Source organism: Bos taurus, chromosome 14 (genome assembly GCF_002263795.3).
Source record: "Bos taurus isolate L1 Dominette 01449 registration number 42190680 breed Hereford chromosome 14, ARS-UCD2.0, whole genome shotgun sequence".
In the NCBI taxonomy this organism is placed as follows: domain Eukaryota; kingdom Metazoa; phylum Chordata; class Mammalia; order Artiodactyla; family Bovidae; genus Bos; species Bos taurus.
The window spans coordinates 11,109,764-11,124,231 of record NC_037341.1 but is presented as its reverse complement, the minus strand read 5'-3'; the positions used below and the strand labels follow the sequence as shown (position 1 = coordinate 11,124,231).

General features: G+C 40.2%; 1 long non-coding RNA gene across 2 annotated transcripts in view; it reads right to left on the bottom strand.

The window, feature by feature from the left end:
- LOC107133102 (uncharacterized) overlaps positions 1–14,468 on the bottom strand; it is a 595,911-nt gene that overhangs the window by 266,382 nt on the left and 315,061 nt on the right. The gene's annotated exons all lie outside the window — the stretch shown is intronic.

Below are 14,468 nucleotides of genomic sequence, written 5' to 3'. Positions count from 1 at the left end.
GCAACAAAGAATCATTCAGCCCAGAATGTAAGTACTGAGGTTGAGAAATCCTGCTCTAAATTTCCTGTCCCTGGGATTCCTGATATGCAGAGATCAGTGTCTGAGTGCAGAGTGTTCTTGTCTGAGTCAAAAGTTCCTAGTTCTCTCCTGTGTATGGTCTTGTCCAAGTCATCCACACATTCAGATGCTCCCTTCCCGCCTTGATAATGTAGGGAGAGTAAAACTTACTTCGTTGCCTGAAGGTTTTTTTTATTATTATTGTGGTAAAAATCACATAATATAAAGCATACTATTTTAACCATATTTAAATGTATGGCTCAGTGGCACTGAGTACTTTATTCACACTATGGTACAACTCTCACCATCACCCAACCCCCAGAATTTTTCATCTTCCTAAACTGAAACTCTGTCCCCACTGAACACTAACTCTCCATTTCCCCCACCAACTCTCATGCTTCTTGTAAGGATCAGCTGAAGATGTCTGGAGGTGATTTTTTTTTTTTTTAAAGAGCCAAGAATTCATTAATGCTGTTGTTTCAGGGGGTTGTACTTAAAAAGAAAAATATGTTTTTGATGAAATGTTATCAAAAAGGATTGTTCACTGGTGTTACTAAAGAATCGATTCACTGAAAACAAATGCTCGACAATAAGGAAGCAGGAGAGGAAATCAGATCCAGCTAATATATATGGTCACTGCAACCACAGTTCCCGTATTTTCTAGCGCAGTCTCGTGACACATGGCAATCCTTTGTGTCATTCACATCTTCTGAAAATTACATTCAGTTTACAAGCTAAATCTCCAAATGGCCTTTTATACCAGACGTAGCCAAGAAGTCTTTTGTCAGAACTGATACTCTGTTTTTAGTTCAAGACGGGTTCAATCACACATACAAGAAAAATATGCCTGCCTTGTTTCTGATTCTATCCCTGTTTCTAAACAGAGTAGCCGGCCCAGAATTATGTTTAATAATTATCTGTGTGTTGCATAGTTGAATGAATATAAAAAGAAACAGACATCTACGCTACTGTGAGATCTCTGAGGCAACCCTTACAGCTTCTTCTTTGGATTCTCTACTACTAGCGCATCAACAGTCCAAAATGATGAATTAACTAATTATAATTACCAAGAATTGATTTCTTGAGGTAAATGTGTTCTAGACAGAATTTATGATAAAACAGGGTGGCATTTATGAGATAATTTCATAGGAAGTATAAGAGAAGGTCTGGCTAGTCAGTGTTAATCGCTCAGTCGTGCCTAACTCTTTGCGACTCCATGCACCATAGCCCACCAGGCCCCTCTGTCCATGGAATTCTCCAGAGAAGAATAATGGAGTGGGTAACCATTCCCTTCTCCAGGGGATCTTCCTGATGCAGGGATCAAACTCAAGCCTCTTGCATTGCAGGCAGATTCTTTTTTTTTTTTCTTTTCTTTTTTTTTTAAATTTTATTTTATTTAACTTTACAATATTGTATTGGTTTTACCATATATCAAAATGAATCTGCCACAGGTATACATGTGTTCCCCATCCTGAACCCTCCTCCCTCCTCCCTCCCCATACCATCCCTCTGGGTCGTCCCAGTGCACCAGCCCCAAGCATCCAGTATCGTGCATCGAACCTGGACTGGTGACTCATTTCATATATGATTTTATACATATTTCAATGCCATTCTCCCAAATCATCCCACCCTCTCCCTCTCCCATAGAGTCCAAAAGACTGTTCTATACATCAGCATCTCTTTTGCTGTCTTGTATACAGGGTTATTGTTACCATCTTTCTAAATTCCACATATATGCATTAGTATATTGTATTAGTGTTTTTCCTTCTGGCTTACTTCACTCTGTATAATAGGCTCCAATTTCATCCACCTCATTAGAACTGATTCAAATGTACTCTTTTTAATGGCTGGGTAATACTCCATTGTGTATATGTACCACATCTTTCTTAGCCATTCATCTGCTGATGGGCATCTAGGTTGCTTCCATGTCCTGGCTATTATAAACAGTGCTGTGATGAACATTGGGGTACACGTGTCTCTTTCAGTTCTGGTTTCCTCTGTGTGTATGCCCAGCAGTGGGATTGCTGGGTCATAAGGCAGTTCTATTTCCAGTTTTTTAAGGAATCTCCACACTCTTCTCCATAGTGGCTGTACTAGTTTGCATTCCCACCAACAGTGTAAGAGGGTTCCCTTTTCTCCACACCCTCTCCAGTATTTATTGCTTGTAGACTTTTGGATTGCAGCCATTCTGACTGGCGTGAAATGGTACCTTATAGTGGTTTTGATTTGCATTTCTCTGATAATGAGTGATGTTGAGCATCTTTTCATGTGTTTGTTAGCCATCTGTATGTCTTCTTTGGAGAAATGTCTATTTAGTTCTTTGGCCCATGTTTTGATTGGGTCATTTATTTTTCTGGAATTGAGCTGCAGGCAGATTGTTTACTGTCTGAACCACCAGGGAAGCCCAAGAGGAAGTCTAGACTTCTCTGAATTAAAAATATGTTAGTCAATATTTAAGCGTTTAAAGCACTAAAAACAATATACCAGCAAATGACATTGCTGTACCATAGAAACTAATGCAATATTGTAAAGCAACTATAATCCAATAGAAATTAGTGTTTTGAAATTGTCACAGTCATTTCATTGGTCAAATTCATAAAGGGGTCTGACCAAAGCAGTCTGTAGTCACCCAGAAAGTTGTCTGGAAGAGGCAGAGCTTAGGCTAGGTTTTATAAGACTTAAAGAGAACATGAATAGGTGGGAAACGCAGCAGAGTCAAGCCCACAATCAAGTGTATGGTGTGAGCAAGCACATTAAAATATCACCACATTATTATGCATCTACAACTCTCAAGCAGACATAGGAAATGGCATTCTATTTTTTTTAATAAATTTCGAACATAAAGGAAAAGCTTAAAGAAAAAGAACATTTATATTCTTGCAGCCCAGAAATAGTACATGTTAACATTTTCCAATTTTTTCCTTCAGAATCATAATATAAAGAACCAGAACATTACAGCTATAGGTGAGGCCTATGTCTCTCCTGACTCAGCATTATAACCCTCCTTTTTCCAGATCCACATCTTATAAGGTTAGCATCTATTTCAAGTCTGTGTTTGTATAATTTTACAATTATAAGAATTCATTTTAAAATGTTTAAAACTTTGAGTTAAAAAAATAATTCTTGAACTTCCCTGGTGTTCCAGTGGTTAAGACTCCATGCTCCCAATGCAGGGGCTGAGGATTCAATCCCTGGTGAGAGAACTAAGATACCACATGCTAGGCAGTGCAGAAAAAATGTATTTTTTTAATTTAAAAAATGATTATTGACATCAAACTGATCATGTCTTTCTACAACTGTGCTTTTTCCCTACATTATGTTTCCCAGATTTTTTATATGAATATCTATCATGCCAGTTCATCCATTTTTTAGTTTTCTGGTATTCATTTAGCAATTTTATGCTAAAAATCCTTTATCGTCCTCCTAGTAATAAATACTAAGATTGTTTCTAAGCTTTGTTAGTTTATTTGCTTTTGCTTTAACAAATAATGTTGACCAGGAACATTCTTGTATATGTGGGACAGTTATGAGTGATAAATTCCTGAAAGTATTACTAGTGAATTGCAAATATGCATATCCTCAAACTTACTAGATATTGAGAAATTACCCTCCAAAATGATGATGCTAATAAACATTTCCACAAGCAAATATGAGTCTAAGCTTGCTTCACATTTCTGCCAATACTAATATTATCAAATACTTTAAACTTGCTTATGGAACAGGTTCAAAATCTCATTTTTCCCTACTGAGATTAAATTTTTCTTCATATATGTATTGGCCATTCTAGTTTCCTCTTCTGTGAATTGATGAACCATAGTTTCCATTGTTCCTTTATTGTTTGTTCTTTTTCTTGTAGTTTTTTTTTATATTGGATATAAATCTTTCATATTTATATATGTATAAATATATACATATATAATAAGTATAGTAAATAACTTACCGGAAGTATTGCCTGACTTATCACTTTTTTAAAGTATCTTTTACTGAAAACTTTTTTTCACTTTGTATTATTTTATAGGACTTCCCAGGTGTGTCAGTGGTAAACTATCTGCCTGCTAACGCAGGAGATGTAAGAGACGCGAGTTCCATCCCTGGGTCAGGAAGAACTCCTGGAGAAGGAAATGGCAACTCACTTCAGTATTCTCGCCTGAAAAAATTCTATTAAAGTAATTTTCCCAGGCAAAACAAATCTAGTACTCAGAAACAGTTGCTGGTAGAAAGGCGTAGAAAGAGAGAGGACTGAACCATCCTGAACATCTATCTGCTTTGTGCCAGATGCTGACAAGCCATCTCAGTCAGGTTCCCTAGAAGAGAGTCTGGGATAAGTATGACTGCTGCTACTGCTGCTAAGGCGCTTCAGTCGTGTCTGACTCTGTGCGACCATACAGACGGCAGCCCACCAGGCTCCGCCCTCCCTGGGATTAAGGTAATAATTTATTAAGAGTGCTCTCAGGATAGGCAGGGGGAAAGTCAGGCAAAGTTCCCTGAATTATACTGTATGTTCTCATTAATTGTCTATTTTATACACAGTATCAACAGCGTATATATATATGTCAATCTCAATCTCCGATTCCTCCCACCCACTAGCCTTCCCTCCTTGGTATCCATGAAGATGATCTTATTTGCAAAACAGAAATAGAGACACAGACATAGAGAACAAAAGTAGATACCATAGGGTGCTTTGAAGGATAAATGACATCAGAGAGTTCTCCTGCAAAATGCATCTTGCTTTAAGGAACTCCCAGATCAGGCAGTCATTAGCTTAAGGCTACTAACAAGTTTCTTCATCCCAGAAATTTCCAGATAAGGCAGTTGCTATCAGCAGAGTGCAAAGGGATATAGTTATGAACAGTCAGCACCCAAATGTCACAAGAGCTGAAAGATGGGAACCTGCACACCCCATAAAGTAGAGCTCTGCAGGGCAGTGAGTCATCATTTCATCTTTCTAGGACCACAGGGCACAGGTAATATCATTTGCCACTTGGGTCAAAATGAAGCGGGGTTGAGACAGGCTGGTAGAATTGCTCAAAGACCACCACACTAATAATCTGAGAAACACTAAATTCCAATCTAGTTTTTCCTGACTCTAGAACGTGTGTCCTGTGTAATCGGCCATGGCAACTCCTCTATGAAGCTCTCTGTTCGGCACCTCCACTAGCTGATAACGGAGTAGGCCAGGGGGATTTTCCTTCCACATGTAGGGGGTTGTGGCTGCCTTCATCTGTCACCAGGAGAAGACCTGGTTCACCTTTTATAAGCATCCTATTTGCACCACACGCAGGGCCTTTCCCTGGAAAATGGTGAAAGACCTCCCCTCTTTGCAAGCAGGTTAGGTATCTGATGGAATCCAGAAGCACTTTAAGGAAATACCTTGTAAAGAACTAAATCAGTTTCATGTCTTGATATTAGGGAAACCTCTGATTTCATGGGTGACTTTTTCTAGTGTCAGAAAGCCATGGCTGGGGAGAAATAGCACCTGCACTCCCTATAAATTAAAGGTCAGTCGAGCTGAGGTTTTCAAGTCCATCACCTTGCTGCAAATCAAAACTGTCAAAGAACTCTGAACAGGTACTGTTACAGAGAAGGTCTACACGGTTCAGTAAGGAACTGCTCATCCTTGTGCTTAACATTATGAAGATTCAAAGACGCCTCACCATCCGTGCCACTGTGGATTCCACTCCCTGCTCTACTCCAGGTTCACATGAACTATCTCATTTAACAGAGCAAACGATCCAGGAGTATCCAGGTATTCAGCGCTATCCGTTTCCTTCCCCCATAGCAATTTACTCATGAGTCAGCCTGCCATTTGTAAAAGCAATAGACACAAGGTTTGCCAGATGGCTTGGGAATCTGAGAGAACAGGAAACAATCTCAAACAGTATGTTCTGCTGGGTTCCTGATGTCACAGGCAGTAAAGGCAAGGCGATGAGATGGGAATACTTACAGGCTTTCTAGGAATTCCGTTTTCTTCCAGTTGCAAACAATGCCCCCCAAACCATCATCAGGACCATGAGAATCTGTGTCCTTTCTTCTCTAAATAACACTCTGCTCCCTGTATAGCATAGGAGGATGCCATTGAGGCTGTGTGGCATTCATAAAGAGGATGTTCTATGGTAAATTCACCTGCTGCAGGGAGCAGTATTCAGCGCTCCAATTAAACATGGCAAAGCTAAGTGGTAGTAAAATTAAAATGGAGTCGCAGAATGGAAAGGAATTTCAAATCAGGTGCAATTATACTCATTTTTATATCAGTCTCTTAAATTTTAATGCTCTTTATGGGCCCCTGAATAAATGAATTATACAAGATTCATAACTTGAGATGAATTTTGGCTTTCTTCAAAATTCCCTAGTTTCACAGAGATGGTGAGAACCAAATAAAAGAATGGACTTGAAGAGAGTATCTATAAATACTGCACTGAAGAAACCTATATGTAAAATGTTTTGCATGTGTAACATTTTTGTAAAATTCCAGGCTGATAAAGAAGACATTGAGTGAAATTTGGTACACCAGGGTTTTTGTTTTTGTTTTTGTTTACAATCAGTCTTTATTTCTGACACCCCTAAAAACACCTCTACCTATAGGAATTCCCATCATTGGCTCACTTGCTAACCACATATATGAAGTTATTCTTTGTAGCTAGAATGGGTTCAATTGATAAAGACTCCTTTATATTCTCAATCAATTCATATCTGGTGCCATATGGGAAATAAATCCTTTACTTATTCATTCATTTATTCCTTTATTCCTTCATTCGACACTGGGATGAGAGTATAAACCCCGCCACATACTGCCACTACCATCAAGTCCCTTAATCTCTTTGTGCTTCAATTTCTTCATCTGTAAAAGATGGGACTAAGTTTATAAATTCTTTACTCATAAGATTACTGTAAAGGTTAAAGATAACAATCTATGTAAATCCATAAGAACAATGTCTGCTACACAGTGACCACACAAGTTAAGCCATCATTATTCATCCATTCAACAAATATTTTTTGAGCAACTACCATATGTCAACCATGACCCTAGATTTAAGAGTCCTAAGAATGATGAGGGAAGGCTCCATCTCTGACGTCAAAGGACTTACCTTGATCCCAGCTTTCTTTTCCTATTCCTGCCTCTCAAGGATGCTAAATAACCAAAGATCAAGGGGGTAATATTTTACAAGTGAGTTTCATATCAAGTAGGTTATCAGGGCGGGGTATATGTATACATAACTACTACATAATAATAGTCACAATAATTATGTTACCTTCCTCTTAGTGAACAACTATGGAAAAGTCTGTGGTTTTTTTAATATAAATTTATTTATTTTAATTGGAGGTTAATCACTTTACAATATTGTATTGGTTTTGCCATACATCAACATGAATCCGCCATGGGTGTACATGTGTTCCCCATCCTGAACCCCCCTCCCTCATCCCTCCCCGTACCATCCCTCTGGGTCATCCCAGCAACCAGCCCCAAGTATCCTGTATCCTGCATTGAACCTGGACTGATGATTCGTTTCATATGTGAAGTCTGTGATTTTATTTTACTTTTTGCTTTAATTATATTTGTCCTTGTTCATGATAGTTATTTCTTCTATCTTCATATTTTAACCTTTTTCTCCTCAAACTAGGTATCCCAGGCCCCAGGAGCATGAAATGGGGATTTATCTATCTATTCCACACTTACATCTAGATTTCCAGCAAGGAACTGTTTGAGACAGCTTACATAAAAGCAGTAAGACTGAAAACTTTCAAACAACGCATAGATAGTTACTGGGTTGACAAAAAAGTCTAGTTGGGTTTTTCCATAACATTATATGGAAAAATCCGAACAAACTTTTTGGTCAACCGGCTAGCTAGCTAGCTATATATTAGAGTATCGAGTGAATGAAGTGTTAGTTGCTCAGTTGTGTCTGACTCTGGGAGACCCTATGGACTGTAGTCTGCCAGGCTTCTCTGTCCATGGAATTCTCCAGGCAAGAATACTGAAGTGGGTTGCCATTCCCTTCTTCAGGGGATCTTCCCCGACCCAGGGATTGAACCCAGGTCTCCAGATATACAGGCAGATTCTTTACCATCTGAGCCATCAGGGAAGACCAATAGAGTATAAAAGTACAGGATATTTGTATCTTCAGTTCAGTCGCTCAGTCGTGTCCGACTCTTTGTGACCCCATGAATCGCAGCACGCCAGGCCTCCCTGTCCATCATCATCTCCCGGAGTTCACTCAAACTCATAACCATCGAGTCAGTGATGCCATCCAGCCATCTCATCCTCTGTCGTCCCCTTTTCCTCCTGCCCCCAGTCCCTCCCAGCATCAGAGTCTTTTCCAATGAGTCAACCCTTTGCATGAGGTAGCCAAAGTACTGGAGTTTCAGCTTTAGCATCATTCCCTCCAAAGAAATCCCAGGGCTGATCTCCTTCAGAATGGACCGGTTGGATCTCCTTGCAGTCCAAGGGACTCTAAAGAGTCTTCTCCAACACCACAGTTCAAAAGCATCAATTCTTTGGTGCTCAGCTTTTTTCACAGTTCAACTCTCACATCCATACATGACCACTGGAAAAAACCATAGCCTTGACTAGACAGACCTTTGTTGGCAAAGTAATGTCTCTGCTTTTGAATATGCTATCTAGGTTGATCATAACTTTCCTTTGAAAGAGTAAGGGTCTTTTAATTTCATGGCTGCAGTCACCATCTGCAGTGATTTTGGAGCCCCCAAAAATAAAGCCTGACACTATTTTCACTGTTCCCCCATCTATTTCCCATGAAGTGATGGGACCAGATGCCATGATCTTAGTTTTCTGAACATTGAGCTTTAAGCCAACTTTTTCACTCTCCTCTTTCACTTTCATCAAGAGGCTTTTGAGTTCCTCTTCACTTTCTGCCATCAGGGTGGTGTCATCTGCATATCTGAGGTTATTGATATTTCTTCCGGCAATCTTGATTCCAGCTTGTGCTTCTTCCAGCCCAGTGTTTCTCATGATGTATTCTGCATATAAGTTAAATAAGCAGGGTGACAATATACAGCCTTGCTGTACTCCTTTTCCTATTTGGAACCAGTCTGTTGTTCCATGTCCAGTTCTAACTGTTGCTTCCTGACCTACATTCAGATTTCTCAAGAGGCAGGTCAGGTGGTCTGCTATTCCCATCTCTTTCAGAATTTTCCACAGTTTATTGTGATCCACACAGTCAAAGGCTTTGGCATAGTCAATAAGGCAGAAACAGATGTTTTTCTGGAACTCTCTTGCTTTTTCCATGATCCAGCGGATGTTGGCAATTTGATCTCTGGTTCCTCTGCCTTTTCTAAATCCAGCTTGAACATCTGGAAGTTCACAGTTCACATATTGCTGAGGCCTAGCTTGGAGAATTTTGAGCATTACATTACTAGTGTGTGAGATGAGTGCAATTGTGCAGTAGTTTGAGCATTCTTTGGCATTGCCTTTCTTTGGGATTGGAATGAAAACTGACCTTTTGCAGTCCTGTGGCCACTGCTGAGTTTTCCAAATTTGCTGGCATATTGAGTGCAGCACTTTCACAGCATCATCTTTCAGGATTTGAAATAGCTCCATTGGAATTCCATCGCCTCCACTAGCTTTGTTCGTTGTGATGCTTTCTAAGACACACTTGACTTCACATTCCCGGATGTCTGGCTCTAGATGAATGATCATACCATCGTGATTATCTTGGTCGTGAAGATCTTTTTGTACAGTTCTTCTGTGTATTCTTGCCACCTCTTAATCATTTTTGTCCTTTATTGAGCCCATCTTTGCATGAAATGTTCCCTTGGTATCTCTAATTTTCTTGAAGAGATCTCTAGTCTTTCCCATTCTTGTTTTCCTCTATTTCTTTGCATTTATCGCTAAGGAAGGCTTTCTTATCTCTTCTTGCTATTCTTTGGAACTCTGCATTCAGATGCTTATATCTTTCCTTTTCTCCTTTGCTTTTCACTTCTCTTCTTTTCACAGCTATTTGTAAGGCCTCCTCAGGCAGCCATTTTGCTTTTTTGCATTTCTTTTCCATGGGGATGGTCTTGATCCCTGTTTCCTGTACAATGTCACGAACCTCAGTCCATAGTTCATCAGGCACTCTATCTATCAGATCTAGTCCCTTAAATCTATTTCTCACTTCCACTGTATAATCATAAGGGATTTGATTTAGGTCATACCTGAATGGTCTTCCCTACTTCCTTCAATTTAAGTCTGAATTTGGCAATAAGGAGCTCATGATCTGAGCCACAGTCAGCTCCCAGTCTTGTTTTTGTGGACTGTATAGAGCTTCTCCATCTTTGGTGGCAAAGAATATAATCAATCTGATCTCGGTGTTGACCATCTGGTGATGTCCATGTATAGAGTCTTCTCTTGTATTGTTGGAAGAGGGTGTTTGCAATGACCAGTGTGTTCTCTAGGCAAAACTCTATTAGCCTTTGCCCTGCTTCATTCCATACTCCAAGGCCAAATTTGCCTGTTACTCCAGGTGTTTCTTGACTTCCTACTTTTGCACTCCAGTCCCCTATAATGAAAAGGACATCTTTTTTGGGTGTTAGTTCTAAAAGGTCTTGGAGGTCTTCATAGAACCATTCAACTTCAGCTGCTTCAGCGTTACTGGCTGGGGCATAAACTTGTATTACTGTGATATTGAATGGTTTGCCTTGGAAACGAACAGAGATCATTCTGTCTTTTTTGAGATTGCATCCAAGTACTTCATTTCAGACTCTTTTGTTGACCATGATGGTTACTCCATTTCTTCTAAGGGATTCCTGCCCACAGTAGTAGATATAATGGTCATCTGAGTTAAATTCACCCATTCCAGTCCATTTTAGTTCACTGATTCCTAGAATGTCGACATTCACTCCTGCCATCTCCTGTTTGACCACTTCCAATTTGCCTTGATTCATGGACCTGACATTCCAGGTTCCTATGCAATATTGCTCTTTACAGCATTGGACCTTGCTTCTATCACCAGTCACATCCATAACTGGGTATTGTTTTTGCTTTGGCTCCATCCCTCATTCTTTCTGGAGTTATTTCTCCACTGATCTCCAGTAGCATATTGGGTACCATCTGACCTGGGGAGTTCCTCTTTCAGTATCCTATCATTTTGCCTTTTCATACTGATCATGGGGTTCTCAAGGCAAGAATACTGAAGTGGTTTGCCATTCCCTTCTCCAGTGGACCGCATTCTATCAGACTTCTCCACCGTGACCCACCCGTCTTGGGTGGCCCCACAGGGTATGGCTTAGTTTCATTGAGTTAGACAAGGCTGTGGTCCTACTGTGATTATATTGACTAGTTTTCTGTGATTATGGTTTCAGTGTATCTGCCTTCTGATGCCCTCTTGCAACACTTACCGTCTTACTTGAGTTTCCCTTACCTTGGGCGTGGGTTATCTCTTCACAGCTACTCCAGCAAAGCACAGCCACTGCTCCTTACCTTGGATGAGGGATATCTCCTCACTGCTGCCCCTCCTGGCAATAGCTGTATACATTATAGAGGGTGATATTGCTAGAAGCCAGGGAAAACAGAAAAAATGATGAATCGTATGAGTCATTTGACTCACGAGACTCACTGGGGGAAATAGCCTCTTTTTTGTTATTATTTATGGCCTTGATATGCAGATGATCTCAGATATGACCTCAGATATACAGATGACACCACCCTTTATGACAGAAAGTGAAAAGGAACTAAAGAATCTCTTGATGAAAGTGAAAGAGGAGAGAAAGCTGGCTTAAAACTCAACATTCAAAAAACTAAGATCACAGCATCCAGTCCCATCACTCCATGGCCAATAATGGGGAAACAATGGAAATAGTGACAGACTTTATTTTCTTGGGCTCCAAAATCAGTGCAGATGGTAACTGCAGCCATGAAACTAAAAGATGCTTGCTGCTTGGAAGAAAAGTATGACCAACCTAGACAGCATATTAAAAAGCAGAGACATTACTTTGCCAACAAGGTCCATCTAGTCAATGCTATGGTTTTCCAGTGGTCATGTATGGATGTGAGAGTAGGACCATAAAGAAAGGTGAGCACTGAAGAACTGATGCTTTTGAACTGTGGTGTTGCAGAAGACTTTTGAGAGTCCCTTGGACTGCAAGGAGATCAAACCAGTCAATCCTAAAGGAAATCAGTCCTGAATATTCATTGGAAGGACCGATGCTGAAGCTGAAACTCCAACACTTTGGCCACCTGATGCAAAAAAATGACTCATTGGGAAAGACCCTGATGCTGGGAAAGATTGAAGGCAGGAGACGAAGGGGATGACAGAGGATGAGATGGTTGGATGGCATCACTGATTTGACAGACATGAGTTTGAGCAAGCTCCAGGAGTTGGTGATGGACAAGGAAGCCTGGTGTGCTGCAGTCCATGCGGTTGCAAAGTTTCGGACACAACTGAGCAAATGAACTGAACTGATAGCAATTAAGCCCATGCACCACAACGACTGAGCCTGTGCTCTGGAGCCCATGTGCCCCAACTACTAAAGATGGTTCGCCCTACAGTCCATGCTCTGTAATAAGAGAAGCCAGGGCAATGACAAGTCCATACACCACAAAGAGAGAGTATCCCCTATCTCTGAAACTAGAGAAAAGCCCAAGAAGCAACGAAGACCCAGCACAGCCAAAAATGAATAAGTAAATAAAATAATTTTGTAAAAAAATTTCTTTCTCCAATGTCAACATCTTAACTGTGTTTGTAACAGAGGTGGGTGCTGGGCACAGATGCCCATCAGCAGATGAATGGATAAGAAAGCTGTGGTACATATACACAATGGAGTATTACTCAGCCATTAAAAATAATACATTTGAATCAGTTCTAATGAGATGGATGAAACTGGAGCCTATTATACAGAGTGAAGTAAGACAGAAGGAAAAACACCAATACAGTATACTAACGCATATATATGGAATTTAGAAAGATGGTAACAATAACCCTGTGTACGAGACAGCAAAAGAGACACTGATGTATAGATCAGTCTTATGGACTCTGTGGGAGAGGGAGAGGGTGGGGAGATTTGGGAGAATGACATTGAAACATGTATAATATCATGTATGAAACGAGTCGCCAGTCCAGGTTCGATGCATGATACTGGATGCTTGGGGCTGGTGCACTGGGACGACCCAGAGGGAGGGTATGGGGAGGGAGGAGGGAGGAGGCTTCAGGATGGGGAACACAGGTATACCTGTGGCAGATTCATTTCGATATTTGGCAAAACTAATACAATATTGTAAAGTTTAAAAATAAAATAAAATTAAAAAAAAAAAGACTCATCTTGCAGGAAAGAATAGGCAGAATAGGCAGTTTAGGGTATTTTGTTTGTTTTTGCCATGTGGGATCTTAGTTCCCTGACCAGGGATTGAACCCATGTCCCCTGCACTGGGAGCGCAGTCTTAACCTCTAGACAAGGTTAGGAGTCCAGGGAAGTCCCACAGGAGAGAACACAAAGGGTTTCTCTTCCATTGTGGTCATTGTGAAAATAACCTAAATTCCATAGGCCAAGTGTGCAGAGGGCACACTTGAGAGTCTCCAGCACTGTGCTAAGAATGCTGTGCACATCATCTTCCATTAAGTCATCACTGCATAGTTTTACTGTCTTTGTTGCTGATATAATTATTACAATCAATACACCACAAGGGAAAAATAGGGAGTGGAAGGAGTTAAAATATTTAACATTCCCAATGCCATAGCTTCCCTAGTGGCTCAGACAATAAAGAATCTGCCTGCCATGTGACAGACCCAGGTTCGATCCCTGAGTCAGCAAGATGCCCTGAAGAAGGAAATGGCAGCTCACTCCAGTATCTTTGCCTGGAGAATCTCCATGCACAGAGGAGCCTAGTGGGCTACAGTCCATGGGGTCACAAAGAGTCGGACACGACTGAGCCATTTTCACTTTCATTGCCATAGAGCCCATAGATGACACAGCTGTGCTATGAATCCTGCACTCAGATTTTAAAACTGTTATTTTCTTCTAACATTAAAACCTTTTCCAGGATATTATGGTTAATATTTTCAAAATAAATAGGTCTCCACAAAAGAGGGGATATACCTACACATACAAATGATTCATTTTGCTGTACAGTAGAAACGCAACATTGTAAAGCAACTAACTCCAACAAAAAATAATTTTTAAATAAATTAAATTAAATTAACAGGTCTGTAATCATAGCCTTCATCAGAGACAGCATCAGTGCAGAAATGAGCATGAGATTGGAGAACCTGAATTCAAGGTGTAGGATCTTGAATTTGTTAATGATCCTCTTTGAACATCATTTTCTTCATCCATAAGGTGGCAAAAAATAATAACTAGCTTTCAATGATATTAACACAGTCATAAGCCCTGAAAGACTTATGTCCTATATGACGTAAGTCCTATATGAAACTCCTGGAATGCAGTAGTTACCCAGCAAATGAGAGCAACTGCAGTTAGGA